This window comes from Squalius cephalus (genome assembly GCF_949319135.1).
Source record: "Squalius cephalus genome assembly, chromosome: 19".
Lineage (NCBI taxonomy): Eukaryota > Metazoa > Chordata > Actinopteri > Cypriniformes > Leuciscidae > Squalius > Squalius cephalus.
In genome coordinates, this window is record NC_137140.1 from 14966017 (window position 1) to 14982426 (window position 16410).

Here is a 16410-nt window from a genome sequence, read left to right on the forward strand (position 1 = left end):
CCACAGGCTCCCCCTATAAATACAGGTAGTAGTCCTTCTGACTGCCCTCTTGCTCGCTGGTGACGGAAGTGCGTCATACTTCCGGGTCACTCACTCCGTGTGTTGCTCTGCTGTAGGTAAAGTAGTAGCTTTGTTGTCTTTGCCCTTATTCCATTGGTATCGGCTGCCGTTATGTTTACTATGCATTGAATGCTTATAGATCTCCGGTTGGCGGGCCAGCCCTTTATTCCGTCGTTCAACGCATTTAAAAGCGGATGTTACTGAAAGCTGCCTGTACTGTTTGTACCCTTTGAGCTGCCTCCTCCTGGGTGATACAAAACGCTGCTTGATCGGTATGTAGGATACATGATGTAGGATTTATTTGTTTGATTTGGGGTTAATTCATTTTTTTATTTTATAAATAACAGGAACTGGGCTGGTTCAACTGGAGATTGACGTCAGCTGCAGAGCATTTATTCACTAGCTGCGGTTTTGCCTGGATTGCTGTTTGTTTAACGCACATTTTGAACATTGCATCATCAACTCTACTCGATCGCTGCCCGCCCGTCCTGCCTTCACGGCCACTGGGCAATTACGGCCACTGGACCCTCACGGCCGTACGTTTGACTGTGCGAGCCTCTAGTTTGACGTTGGGCCAGTGTTTTAACTGTTTGGATGCAGTTGAAGGGGTTGACTCTTTACAGTTATAATTTGAGTTGAGTGTTTATATTTCTTTTCTATTACTTTGTTTTCAATTTAGTTAATTTGCTTTTTTTTAATTTTGTTTCTTTATCAGTGATTTTAGTTTATCTCATTAGATAAACTAATCCAGTTAATGTTTATTTATATTTTGTCTTATCCTGTTTTATTGTTGAATTTGTCTTCCTTGGCCAAGGTTTCATTGTACTTTATTCAATATTATATTGACTTTTCTTTTTTTCTGTTGAGTGAATCCCCCTTGATTGTGTGTGTCTGTTTCAGTGGCTGAGAGCCGAAGGTGGGGGTATTGGTGTCCGGGTGGTGGTTTCCCCTTCCTGTGTGTTGTGTCGTCTATTCTGTTTTACTTTGCTGTGTTCACTGTTGTGTTTTTTTTAGTGTTTGTGTGTTCACGTGGTGACCTTTCCTGGGATTTCTTCGTGCCGTTGTGACTCCTTTCTCCTCCACCGGTAGGCCTCGCAGCAAGTATGAATGTGTTCTGAATTGTTTTAAATTATTGAATAAAATTTGTTATCTCTTTTAAAAATTGAACCTCGTCTTTGGCTGAATTGTTTACTTACCTGTGTGTCCTTAAGTGAATCAATAGTATTGCAATTAGGAAATAAAGAAGAATCATTCTCTGGGTGAAATTCCTAGGGTGGCGTAGTCGGTGTTTTGTCTGTCCTTATATAGAACGCCACATAATGTTGTGCTCTGAAGAATAACATAGACCATGCACTTTTTGCATTGCACACCAGATCTAGCTCCTTCAAATGTTTATAAAGAGAGAACATTTTGCATTGCATTGCACAAACGATCTAACGTTGTGCATTGAAGAGTAACATAGGCTATGCACTTTTTGCATTGCATTGCATTGCACACTAGATCTAACTCCTTCCCATGTTCATTAAAGAGATAACATGTTGCATTGCAGAAACGATCTAACGTTGTGCATTTATAACATATATAACATTGTGCAAGAATAACATCTAGGGTATGCACTTTTTGCATTGCATTGCACACCAGATCTAACTCCTTCCCATATTCAGTAAAGAGATAACATGTTGCATTGCACTGCACAAACGATCTCATGTTGTGCATTGAAGAAATAACATTTAGGGGTATGCACTTTTTGCACTGCATTACATTGCACACCAGAACTAACTCCTTCCCATGTTCAGTAAAGAGACAACATGTTGCATTGGATTGAATTGCATTGTAGAAACGATCTAACGTTGTGCACTGAAGAATAACATTTAGGGTATGCACTTTTTTTGCATTGCACACCCGAACTACCCAGGTGAAAAGGAAATATATTTAAATTGTGCTTATTTTGATATACTTAATGTATTTTAAGTGTATTGTATTAATTATATATTTAATTGTGTTATTTTGAGACATCTTAAAGTATACTAAATGTACTTTAATATGTATTTAAGTTCAATTTTAAGGTAATAGTAATATATTTTAATATACTTAATTGTGTTAAAATGGACCTATTTTAAGTACATTTAGTGTAATTTAATAGCACTTCTTTAAATTCTTTTAATACACTTTAAATATGTTTTAGAACTACAGCTTAAGTATATTTTTAGCTTCACATTAATGTGTTCCCAGTATATTTTAAATATAATATCAGCTTATTAATAATGTATTAGAAGAACACTATAAGAGCCACTATTAGTATAATAAAAATACATTTTTATAAAACCATTCAGTATGAAAATAATATATTTTAATGTATTACAAATACAGTGAAAAATTATCATTCCGTAAAACACAGTAAAAAATATTTGTATAAAACACACACACACACTTTGAAAGCTAGTAAACTTTAACGTACTACACCCAGTGTGTATATGTAAAACAGCATATGTAAACTGTAAAAAAAAAAAAAAATACATTAACATAAAATACAGTGATCTGCAGAGGTATTATAAACAACAAAAAAACTAACTTGAGTCAATAAATCTAACTACAGTCAATAAAGTGCAGTCATTAATAGCTGCAAACAGTTACAGTACTGTTACAACTCAAACCATCTTCATCCTTCAAGTGAATTGGAGTGACTGGTCTTTGAGTTTGCCTCGTTGCATTTCCTTCGAATCAGTGCTCGCACCTCAGACGTGTTGGAAATTGTTTGATCACAGTGTCTGTGAAAGGGGAAAAAGAGGAGTTTATTTTTATATTAAAGCAAAATTACCCTCTGTTAAAAAAGTAACTGTTCCCTTTCAAAAGGGAACTTGCACTGCTTCGATGATGCTATTGGGGAACGCTGTTCTCTAGGCGCCTCTTTAATACTTCTGAGTCGCACTAGTAGTGTCACAGGCTGTCGGCAGTTAAATTCTATTGCCGTGATTGTACAGCTTTTCAAACACCGGTTCACATGGAGGGTGTTCCCCATAGCGTCATCGATGCAGTGTCTCATTCCTTGTTCTCAGGGAACAGAGGTCGTAACCTAGACGTTTTTTATTACAACACAGTATGATGTTTTGACATTTCCCCTTTGTTGTACATACAAGGTGAAAAAGACGTACTGTTAAGTGTATTATATATGCATTAAAGTACATTTGTTTTGTACTAAAAACATACTTAAGTACATATTTAATACATTTAATTGTAAGTCTTTTTCTCCTGGTAAAAATGGAATTCTTTAACATGGCATGTAATGCTTAGTTCATATTTTAACAGTTGACATTCAATATAATATGTTAATGTAATTCAGAAAAGGAGTTAATAAAATATCTCTTGAACAACTGTGAAGTCTACATATGTCACTGTATCACAGCAAAAAACAGGGTTCGTACACCTTTTCCAAGGTCAAATTCAAGTTTCACTTTTCAAGCACTTTCAAGGTCCATTTTAAAGCTTTTTCCAGCACCTTACACCATAATTACATACCAATACATAGTCAAAATTATTATTTAGCGTTTTTATCACATTAAAAGAGATAATGCTATAAACAGCCAAAATTGTGTTTCGTAATCAGATATTTAAGCAAATCACAAGATTATCTTTTTCAAAATGTATCTAAGTAGATACTGCATAATACTTTTCATTATATTAATGTCCAAATATTGCTTCTCAGATAATTTTCAGGTGGGGGAAAAAAAAAAATCGAAATTCTGTTCAGTATCGCGATATTTTGCGCACGCAATTATATCGATACAGTAGTGCAAAGTATTGCAATATTTAATTATAAAATTATCTGTTTTACTTTCGGGTTATAGGGCTGTGACGGTGGGAGTTTTTTTTGCCACTGTCGTGGTAATGGACCAACTACCAGCGGTGGTTGGGGGGTTTTGAAAAAAAAAAATAGTGTTTATTTGAGCAAAAAGTGTTTATTTGAGCAATTCCGTCAAAGAAACAACACACTAAAGCCTGTAAAGCATTGAAATAAATATCAGTAAATATTGGCAAATTAAATAATATAATTGTAGCGACTGAGACAAATCAGACACAATTATTTGCCATATGCACACACCAATCTTTAAAACTTCCATCCGAGAGCAGGGTCCCAACCCCCAGGCGGGGTGAAAGGGGCCTGGTTGCCATGGCCGCGATCAGATAGGATGTTTTATGACTCTCAGGAATGCTAACAAGTAACTAACTCTGCCACAGATATCAGAACAAACTCTCCTGCATTCATTTATTGATGAACTGACTGACATGAAATGAACAGGCATTCCAGAACATTTTGAGAATGATTTACTGTTGTGTGTTTTGTCTTTTAATAATTCTGTTGATACTATGATCTCTTTGATACTATGTAGTTATTACAAGACCAACTGTCTATGTAACCATGTTTGGTCTCGATAAATTGGTGCTTTGAAGATCGAAATGATTGTGTACATGATATGCCAATAGCTGTGCAACACATTAGAATTACTAAGAATCTTCCTTAGTAGTGTCATTAAACACCAATCCAGCATGCCAGTCCGAGTGAGCACGCTTAAGACAAAGGCTTGTAAATCCTGGTGACAGAAGAAACTCCCGCCAGACAGTCCACCCTTCTCATTGGTACAGCAAACCCAGAGAGGGGTGGCCATTCTCAGGCTTTATTAGAGACTGACCACAGTGACCGTTCTCTCTTCTCAACGCTTCTCATCCGACAACAAGGCAGCTTCTGCTGTTACTGGGGGAGGGGCTGGACCCCTTCCCCCCCACTTGGGCCCAGCTCCCTGGGCCCAAACAGGCCTGAGCAATGCCTGCCATGCTTTCATACTCCAAAAAGGGAGTCAGACTTTTCTTCAATCTAGAAAACAACTGCAACTTTACCATCACTGACTCAACGATCCACTCCTGGTCTTCAAGCCAGGACAGCAGGCTTCGACTCACAACAGCCATGTGCTCGAAGCCACCATGCTTTTCTTCAAGGCCATAGACCCAATCAACGAATCCAATCCAATCCAAGAATTTTCCACGATTGCAACTGCCATGCAAGTATTCTTTGATGAGATTGCTATGAAATAAGCTGATGGTTCTTCTTCTCATACTGAGATCTTATTCCATAGTTCTATTTCCTGTTCCACACCACTCACCCCTTTACCTATGCATGTATGTATGGATGTATGAATGTATTTATGTTTGTTTAGTGTTAGTTATGTTTGTGATTTAGTTAATAAAATTTGTGCACGATTATGAATTTGGTTTCTGATCCTCTGTTTGCATACAAAGTCCCTTTTACGATTTTGATCTTGCTACATGCTAATTGCTGTACATAAGGAATAATTATTTTTCAGCGACCATGAACAATACATTGTCCTTAGAATAAATGAATAATCAAAGAGTTCTTTGGAACTGATTAATTGATTGTAATATTACTTTGGCTTACCTCAAAGTTAATCTGATTAACTGACCCAAATATTAATAATTAATCATAATTGGTAATTATGGATTATTATTAATATTTCCCCTTAGAGCTAATGTCCTTACATAATTAAAAAAAAAGATGCGTGATACAGCCTGAAATGGACGTTTTGCTAACATTTTCCTACCAAGACTGACCGAATAGCCTTTCAACAAGCCTGATTCAAAAATCTCTATAACAGAGGTGATATGAGATTAAACCATACTTACTACTCTACTCTTTGTTTGTCACTGCACTCAGATTTCAGTTTTTCTTCTATAGCAGCTGGTCTGAAAAACAACAAATATTAATATTTAAAAAAAGAGAGAGATTTACATACATATATACATATTTATATATCAGTCAGGCATGGCGCGTTTACATTTGTTCACATTAAGTAGCCTCTGTATCTGGATAACTGATCGGATTTCTGTTTCCTGCATAAATTTAAATTAGGTCTGAAGCAGGCCACCAGATTAAGAGAAAAGATGATACAAATTAAACATCTTTAACTCTATTAATAATAGAGTATCATCTTCATCTATCATCATTCTATCATTATAATAAATCTATCATCTTTAGCCTAATCTATAATAAGATTTTGTAAACAATCTTTTTTTCGAAAAGTTTGCAAAAAACTGACAAGCCAATTATGGAAGTGTGTACTGATTGGAAATTGATTGCAAATAAAGAAGCGCGTTTACACTTGCCTTTTAAATGTGTAAGTGGACAACTTCCGGATACAGGTCGCATGTTAATGTCAAAAAGTGTAAACGCAGCCATAGAAAGTTATCAAAAAGGCAATAAGGTTGTCAAGCTTGAACAAATATAAACACCAATCACACACTTCCATAATTGGCTGGTCAGTTTTTTTTTTGTTGTTTTTTTTTTTTACTTTTCAAAGATCATTTACAAAATAACAATAAAGCCAACATTTTCAGGTAATCAGAAATAAATACACAGCTTCATTTAGCAAATACAAACAAAATTAATGTCATGTTGTACATGTTATAATAACTAATTCTGTTTTTTGCAGATGCATTGGACAATGTTTTATAGTTGTTTTAAGACAGAGACAAATCTCTCCACATAGATTTTAAACACATTTATCAAAGACTTTAGACTTTGACTATTATACCCAGTGCTGAAGTTGCTAGAAATCAGTATCAGCATCATGTTACAGCGGTTATCGTCAGTATTACACGTACACGTCATATTAGCAAATGCATGAGACATATCCAACTAAGAAAAAAAGAAAGAAAAAAAAAAAACAGTGAGCTATTTATTTATGTAAACAGCAACTAAAACTTACCAGTAACTACTGATAGCAGTATTCATCTCTTCGAGTCTGATTCGACTTCGACTTGAAAAGCTTGTCTCTGATTGGTCAAATTGAATATAGCTGAACTGAAAAAGACGTGCTGTTACACTGAGTAAAAATACGACTGGCAAAGACAACGTAAATGTAATACAAACCTAGAATCACAACATAATGAGGTTCCAAATGTCACACGTCTTGCAAACTTGAAGATGGGGGGGAAAATAAAAACAACACTAACAGTTACGTTTTCTATTAACGTTATATAAAAAAATATATATAAATGCTGTCATGATCACTCAACGTTAAGCAGTTGTAAAACATTTAAGAAAGTTAATCGCAAAAAAACATCACCTAATCCATATGAATCGCGTGGTTTCCTCCAAGTCCTCTAAAGAAACACGATCGCTCCAGTTTAAATTTAGACTTCTCTAATCACATTCAAGGAACATACGCACAGCAAGAACCAATCACAGCCGTTCAACGGCTCTGGAACCAATCAGGATTAGTCACGTGTGTTATTCGTATTTTTCCAATTTAAACAAGTAGCCTACAACATATTTTTGGACAACATTTAAACATCTTTGGAAAATGTATCTCTATATGCAATTAAAATAATATGCTGTTGATATCCTTGTGGGAATTTCAGTAGTAAAAACATATCATGTAATGGACAACAGCCTAGCCCTTTACAAGTAAAAGTGAACAACATTAATTTTAAGTGCTTATATTGCAATGCTTAATAAACTTGACAAATGTTTATAATACATTACAAGTTGGTACTTTATACAAAATAATAATAATAATAATAATACAAAATAAATAAATAAATAAATAAATAAATAAATATATATATATATATATATAATATATATATATATATATATATATATATATATATATATATATATATATATATATATATATATATATAAATGATAAATACATAAATATTACAAATATATTGCACTAGGCCTAAGTGTTTAAAGTACTTTAAAACACACTAAAAGCTTAATCATTTTGCTGTTCTTACACAAGTTACACATAAAATGTACTTTAAGAGCAACATAAGTATGTTTTCTTTAAATACACTAAAGCTTCACACAAATATTGTGTTTAGCATATTTCTTAAAAGTATAATTAAGCATATATTTATTACCAATGTACTTCTAGTGCATTTGTTAGAAATATATTAAAAGTATGCTTGTGTTTAGCATATTTTGTAAAAGTATAATTTATTACCAATGTACTTATTGTGCACTTTTTAGAAATATATTAAAAGTATGCTTGTGTTTAGCATATTTCTTAAAAGTATAATTAAGCATATATTTATTACCAATGTACTTCTAGTGCATTTATTAAAAATATATAAAAATTATGCTGGTATTTTAGCATATTTCTTAAAAGTATTATTAAGCATATATTTATTACCAATATACTTCTAGTATACTTTTTAGAAATATGTTAAAATGCAATTCAATATATTTTTAATGCACTTCAAATAAGCATGTTGGTAATACAAATGTATTATAAACATACTATTTGTATTTCAAGTATATTTTTAATACATTTAATACTACGTCTTTTCATGGGTAACTCCTTCACATGTTCATTAAAGAGATAACATATGTTATGCAACATTGCATTGCTTTGCACAAACGATCTAACGCTGTGCATTGAAGAATAATATAAGCTATGCATTGCAAACACCAGAACTAACTCCTTCCCATGTTCATTAAAGGGATAACAAAAGTTGCATTGCACAAACGATCTAACGTTGTGCAATGAAGAATAACATTTAGGTTATGCACTTTTTGCACTGCATTACATTGCACACTAGAACTAACTCCTTCAAATGTTTATTAAAGAAATAGCATTTTGCATTACATTGCACAAACGATCTAACGTTGTGCATTGAAGAAAAACATAGGCTATGACCTTTTTGCATTGCCTTGCAGAAACGATCTAACGTTGTGCATTGAAGAAAAACATATAGGCTATGACCGTTTTGCATTGCCTTGCAGAAACGATCTAACGTTGTGCATTGAAGAGTAACATAGGCCATGCTGCATTGCATTGCATACCAGAACTAACTCCTTCAAATGTTTATTAAAGAGATAACATTTTGCATTGCATTGCACAAACGATCTAACGTTGTGCATTGAAGAGTAACATAGGCTATGCACGTTTTGCATTGCATTGCATTGCACACTGAAACTAACTCCTTCCCATGTTCAGTAAAGAGATAACATGTTGGATTCCCAGGTGAAAATAAAGTGTACTTGAGTGCACTAAAAAAACACTTAAATACAAGAAAGTACATTTGTAGTACATTCCTATTTTTTGTGCTAAAGAAAAGTTTAAAAATTATACACTATAAATACACTAATTAAAAGTATATTTTTACTTAAGTAGTACTTAAGTGTAATTGCAAAAGTATACTAAATAACATTGATATTTTAAATGTATTTTTAGTGCATAAGAAAAAAGATATACTATTGAAAAAATACACAGAAGTGTTTTATTAGTGTATTTCTTACAAGTACATTTTTAACACATTAAAAATAGTTCATTGTTAGTGCACTTTTAGATAGCTATTATAAGTTTAAATTAAATTGATTTTACTTAAAATATATTCAAAATGTAATAGTCAAAAATTGAATTTTCCCAAAAGTAGTATTTAAGTACACTTTATAAAAATAAACTAAATATTACTAATTCTTTAAATTGATTTTAAGTGTATAAGGTACTCCCAGGTGAAAAAGACATAGTATTAAATGTATTAAAAATATACTTGAAATACAAATAGTATAATACATTTGTATTACCAACATGCTTATTTGAAGTGCATAAAAAATACATTGAATTGTATTTTAATATATTTCTAAAAAGTATACTAGAAATACATTGGTAATAAATATATGCGTAATTATACTTTAAATAACTATGCTAAACACAAGCATAATTTTAATATATTTCTAACAAATGCACTACAAGTACATTGGTAATAAATATATGCTTAATTATACTTTAAATAAATATGCTAAACACAAGCATAATTTTAATATATTTCTAACAAATGCACTACAAGTACATTGGTAATAAATATATGATTAATTATACTTTCAATAAAAATGCTAAACACAGGCATACTTTTAATATATTTCTAACAAATGCACTAAAGGTACCTTGGTAATAAATATATGCTTAATTATACTTTTAAGAAATATGCTAAACACAAGCATACTTTTAATATATTTCTAAAAAAAAGCACTACAAGTACATTGTTAATAAATATGCTTAGTTAAATTTTTAAGAAATATGCTAACACAATCTACCATTTGTGTGAAGTTTTAGTGTATTTAAAGAAAACATACTTATGTTGCTCTTAATTAAAGTACATTTGTGTAACTTGTGTAAGAACATAGCTAAATCTAAAATATTAAAATGGTTAATCTAAAATATAAAAAGCTTTTAATGTGTTTAAAGTACTTTAAACACTTAGGCCTACTGCAATATATTTGTAATATGTATCATTTTACCATTTTAATATTTTAGATTTTTTTGTATAATGTACCAACTTCTAATGTATTATAAACATTTGTCAACTATCATTAAGCATTGCAATAAGCACTTAAAATGAATGTTGTTCACTTTTACTTGTTTGTAGGCTACTTGTAAAGGGCTGTTGTCCATTACATGATATGTTTTTACTACTGAAATTCCCACATGGATATCAACATCATATTATTTTAAATGCATCATAGATACATTTTCCAAATATGTTTAAATGTTGTCCAAAAATATGTTGTACTTGTTTGAATTTGAAAAACACTAATAACACACGTGACTAATCCTGATTGGTTCCAGCTGTTGAACGTCTGTGATTGGTTCTGGTGTAATTATGAGCTCACACCTCACTCAGAGCTTGCTGACGGCTGTGCGTTCATTGAATGTGATTATATTTCGGCGTCGCGTCGCGTGTAGTTAGGACACGGTGTAATAATTCAGAGATAGAAGTCTAAATTCAAACTAGAGCGATCGTGTTTCTTTAGAGGACTTGGAGGAAACCACGCGATTCATATGGATTAGGTGAGTTTTTTTGCGATTAACCTTTTCAAACGTGAAGGTTTCATTAGTCTACGATATTTCAGTTTTTATTTCTAAGATTAACGGAATTCTTAAATGTTTTGTAACTAATGAGTGATCATGACAGTATTTAGATTTTTTTTCTAACGTTAATAGAAAAAGTAACTGTTAGTGTTTTTATTTTTTCCAAGTCGAATCTCGAAGAGATGAAGATACTGCTATCAGAAGTTACTGGTAAGTTTTAGTTGCTGTTTTGCATAAATAAATAGCTCACTGTTTAGTTTTTGTCCTAGTTTTTTTCCAACATTTTTTCCTAGTTTCTTAGTCTAGTCTAATTTGTGTTCATTCATGTAAAAATCTATTTAATTGTTTTTTTGGGACAGCTGCAAGTCACTTGTCATGGCTTACAATATTTTGCACTACTTCTAATTTCCTTAACTCTTTGAAGAGTTTGAGAGTTTGTGTTTCTGCACATAACTTTTTTTTTTGCTCTCAAAGTCAAAGGGGGCTGACTAAAACAAGATTAGCATTTGTTGTACATTTTAATTATTATTCTTGTTGGCTGCGTATACTTTTTCAGTTAAACGGTTAGCCTAAATTGCCCTTTTTTGCTGTGATACAGTGACATATGTAGACTTCACAGTTGTTCAAGAGCTATTTTATTAACTCCTTTTCTTAATTAACATGTTATATTAAATGTCTACTGTTAAAATATATGAACTAAGAATTACATGCTATGTTAAAGAATTCCATTTTTACTAGGTGAAAAAGACTTACTATTAAATGTAATAAATATGTACTTAAGTATGTTTTTAGTACAAAACAAATATACTTTAATGCATTTATAATACATTTAACAGTATGTCTTTTTCACCTTGTATGTACAACAGAGGGAAATGTCAAAACATTATACACTGTAAAAAAAAAAATTACATCCCCAAGTCAAAAATTTCTAGTGACTGATCACATCTAAATTTTTCAATTAGTCTGACGTATTATTTCTCATTGAGCCAATGTTAACAGACTATTGCAACAAGAATTGCACTTGGGCCAATTAAAAAATTTAGATGTGACCCGTCACTAGAAAATTTTGACTTGGAGAGGTTAGAATTTTTTTACAGTGTACTGTGTTGTAATAAAAAACGTCTAGGTTACGACCTCTGTTCCCTGAGAACAGGGAATGAGACACTGCATTGATGACGATATGGGGAACACCCTCCATGTAAACCAGTGTTTGAAAAGCTGTACAATCTCGGCAATAGAATTTGACTGGCGACAGCCTATGACACGACTAGTGCGACTCAGAAGAATGAAAGAGGCGCCTAGAGAACATTGTTCCCCAATAGCATCATCGAAGCAGTGCAAGTTCCCTTTTGATAGGGAACAGTTACTTTTTTAACAGAGGTTAATTTTGCTTTAATATAAAAATAAACTCATCTTTTCCCCCTTTCATAGACCCTGTGATCAAACAATTTCCAACACGTCTGAGGTGCAAGCATTGATTCGAAGGAAATGCAACAATAAGGCAAACTCAAAGACCAATCAGTAACAGTACTGTAACTGTTTGCAGCTATTAATGATTGCACTTTATTGACTAGTTGGGTTTATTGAAGTTAGTTTTTTTGTTGTTGTTTATAATACCTCTGCAGATCACTGTATTTTATGTTAATGTATTTTTTTTTACAGTTTACATATGCTGCTGTACTGATGTACACTGGGTAATACATTAAAGTTTACTAGCTTTCAAAGTGTGTGTTTTATACAATTTTTTTTAATGTGTTTTAATACACCATTAACATATTTAATTGTTTTATAAAGGTACTGTTCACAGTATTAAAACATATTTGAAATGATTTACTATATAAAAAAAAATGAGCAATACATAAATATGATTTGTATATATTATATATTCTTAAATTTTAAATTTAAGTGTATTTAAAATGCAATAAAGATGGGTTCAATTGTACTAAAAGGGGTAACAAAATAAAATAAATTAAAGCTGAAATAGTATGTTAAAAGCGTATTTTAGTTCATCTTCAGTGTGTCTCAAAATAGCACAGTTGAGTACACTAAGATGATCTTAAGTTGATATTAAGCAGTACTAAAGGTAAGCTTTTAGTATATTAAGTGCAAAATAAGTATGTCGAAAATAGAGCACTTTAAGTACATTATGGAAGTGTATTATGGAAGTGTAATAAAATGTATTTTAGTGCACTTTTTTTAATCTCGGAATACATTCTAAGTATAATTTGTATATAATTTAATATTATTATTATAATTTAAATAGTTTATTATTGTATTTAAAGATGATTTCAATTATATTTAAAGTGGTAACAAAATACATTTTTTAAAAATATGAAATAGTATATTAAAAATACACTTAAATTCATCTTCAGTGTGTCTCAAAAAAGCACAATTGAGTACACTAAGATGATTTTAAGTTTATATTAAGCAGTACTAAAGATGAGCTTTTAGTATATTAAGTGCAAAATAAGTGTGTCGAAAATAGAGCACTTTAAGTACATTATGAAAGTGTATTATGGAAGTGTACTAAGTGCACTTAAATAAAATGTATTTTAGTGCACTTTTTTTTCACCTGGGTTGCATTGGATTGCAGAAACGATCTAACGATGTGCACTGAAGAATAACATTTAGGCTATGCACTTTTTGCATTGTATTGCATTGCACACCAGAACTAACTCCAAATGGTTATTAAAGAGATAACATTTTGCATTGCATTGCACAAACGATCTAACGTTTTGCATTGAAGAGTAACATAGGCCATGCACTTTTTGCATTGCATTGCACACCAGAACTAACTCCTTCAAATGTTCATTAAAGAGATAACATTGATCGTAACACGATCTAACGTTGTGCATTGAAGAGTAACATAGGCTATGCACGTTTTGCGTTGCATTGCACACTGAAACTAACTCCTTCCCATGTTCAGTAAAGAGATAACATGTTGCATTGCATTGAATTGCATTGCATTGTAGAAACGATCTAACGTTGTGCACTGAAGAATAACATTTAGGCTATGCACTTTTTGCATTGCATTGTACACCAGAACTAACTCCTTCCAATGTAAAGAGATGTTGTATTGCATTGTGCATTGCACAAACGATTTAACTTTGTACATTGAAGAATAACATTTGTCTATGCATTTTTAAGCATTGCACACCAGAACTAACTCGGAAGGAGTTAGCATGTTCATTAAAGGGATAACAAGTTGCATTGCATTGCAGAAACGATCCAACATTGTGCATTGAAGAGTAACATAGGCCATGCACTTTTTGCATTGCATTGCACACCAGACCTAACTCCATCAAATGTTTATTAAAGAGATAGCATTTTGCATTGAATTGCATTGCATTGCAGAAACGATCTAACGTTGTGCACTGAATAACATTTAGGATATGCAGGTTTTGCATTGCATTGCATTGCACACCAGAACTAACTCCAAATGTTTATTAAAGAGATAACATTTTGCATTGCATTGCACAAACGATCTAACATTGTGCACTGAATAACATTTAGGGTATACACTTTTTGCATTGCATTGCATTGCACACCAGAACTAACTCCAAATGTTTATTAAAGAGAGAACATTTTGCATTGCATTGCACAAACGATCTAACATTGTGCATTGAAGAATTGAACATTTATGCACTTTTTGCATTGCATTGCATTGCACACCAGAACATATATTATCTCTTTAATAAAAATGTAAAGGAGTTAGTTCTGGTGTGCAATGTAATGCAATGCAAAAAGTGCATACCCTAAATGTTATTCTTCAGTGCACAACGTTAGATCTTTTCTGCAATGCAATGCAATGCAACATGTTATCTCTTTAATGAACATGGGAAGGAGTTAGTTTCAGTGTGCAATGCAATGCAATGCAAAAAGTGAACTTCAATGCACAACGTTAGATCGTTTCTGCAATGCAATGCAATTCAATGCAAAATGCTCTCTCTATAATAAACATTTGAAGGAGTTAGTCCTGGTGTGCAATGCAATGCAAAAAGTGCATTGCCTATGTTATTCTTCAGAGCACAACATTAGATCGTTTGTGCAATGCAATGCAACTTTTTATCCCTTTAATGAACATGGGAGGGAGTTAGTTCTGGTGTGCAATGCTAAAAATGCATAGCCTATATATTATTCTTCAATGTAAAACGTTAGATCGTTTGTTCAATGCAATGCAAAATGTTATCTCTTTAATGAACATTTGAAGGAGTTAGTTCTGGTGTGCAATGCAATGCAATGCAACATGTTATCTCTTGAACATTGGAAGGAGTTAGTTTTGGTGTGCAATGCAATGCATTGCAAAAAGTGCATAGCCTATATGTTATTCTTCAATGCACAAAGTTAGATCGTTTGTGCAATTTAATGCAAAATGCTATTTCTTTAATAACATAGGAAAGAGTTAGTTTATGGTGTGCAATGTAATGCAGTGCAAAAAGTGCATACCCTAAATGTTATTCGTCAGTGCACAACGTTAGATTGTTTCTGCAATGCAATGCAATGCAATGCAACATATTATCTCTTTACTAAACATGGGAATGAGTTAATTCTGGTGTGCAATGCAAGAAGTGCATAGTCCATATCTGACCTTTTGACCTTATTTGTGGTCAAAGTGTCCTCAAAATTTTTCAAACTATATAAAGTTATAGACTCCTTCTGATGATAAATCAGCTATACAGAGGTCCCCTTTTGACCTCCTGAACATATTTCTGGCCAACGAGTCCTTGGTCTTTGGCTTTCTACACATACTCATAGACTCCTTCTGATGCTTCATAAGCCATGTAGATGTCCATATCTCACCTTTTGAACATTTGTGGTCAAAGTGTCCTAAAAATTTTTCAAACTATATAAAGTTATAGAATCCTTTTGATGATAAATCAGCTATTCAGAGGTCCCTTTTTGACCTCCTGAAGATATTTCTGTTGAGGACACTTTGACCACAAATAAGTTCAAAAGGTCAGATATGGACATCTATATGGCTTATGAAGCATCAGAAGGAGTCTATGAGTATGTATAGAAAGCCCAAGGTCGAGGACTCTTTGGCGAGAAATATGTTCAGGTCAAAAGGGGACCTCTGAATAGCTGATTTATCATCAAAATGATTCTATAACTTCATTGAAAAATTTTGAGGACACTTTGACCACAAATAAGTTCAAAAGGTCAGATATGGACATCTATATGGCTTATGAAGTATCAAAAGTATTCTCTGAGTATTAATAGAAAGCCCAAGATCGACTCTTTGTCCAGAAATATTTTCAGGAGGTCAATTATGGACTTCTGTAAGGCTGATTTAACATCAGAAGGAGTCGATAAGTTTATAATAGTAAAAAACATTTTGAGGATTCTTTGGCCAAAAATATATTCAATTGGTCTTATATGGACTACAGTCTGGCTGATATAACATCATGAGAAGTCTGTATAGTAGGAGAAATATGTATAGTAAGGTAAATGTTCA

The 16410-nt window shown here is 32.5% G+C and overlaps 2 long non-coding RNA genes across 2 annotated transcripts; one reads left to right on the forward strand and one right to left on the reverse strand.

Moving 5' to 3' along the window:
• Positions 1-58: 58 nt before the first annotated feature.
• LOC307147294 lies at positions 59-1225 on the forward strand. The gene is made up of 3 exons (XR_013819273.1): positions 59-116; positions 200-332; positions 408-1225. It is a non-coding gene; the product is annotated as an uncharacterized lncRNA (long non-coding RNA).
• On the reverse strand, positions 565-7171 carry LOC307147293. The gene is made up of 3 exons (XR_013819272.1): positions 6837-7171; positions 5755-5814; positions 565-2828 (listed from the first exon to the last, which is right to left on the reverse strand). It is a non-coding gene; the product is annotated as an uncharacterized lncRNA (long non-coding RNA).
• Positions 7172-16410: the final 9239 nt, after the last annotated feature.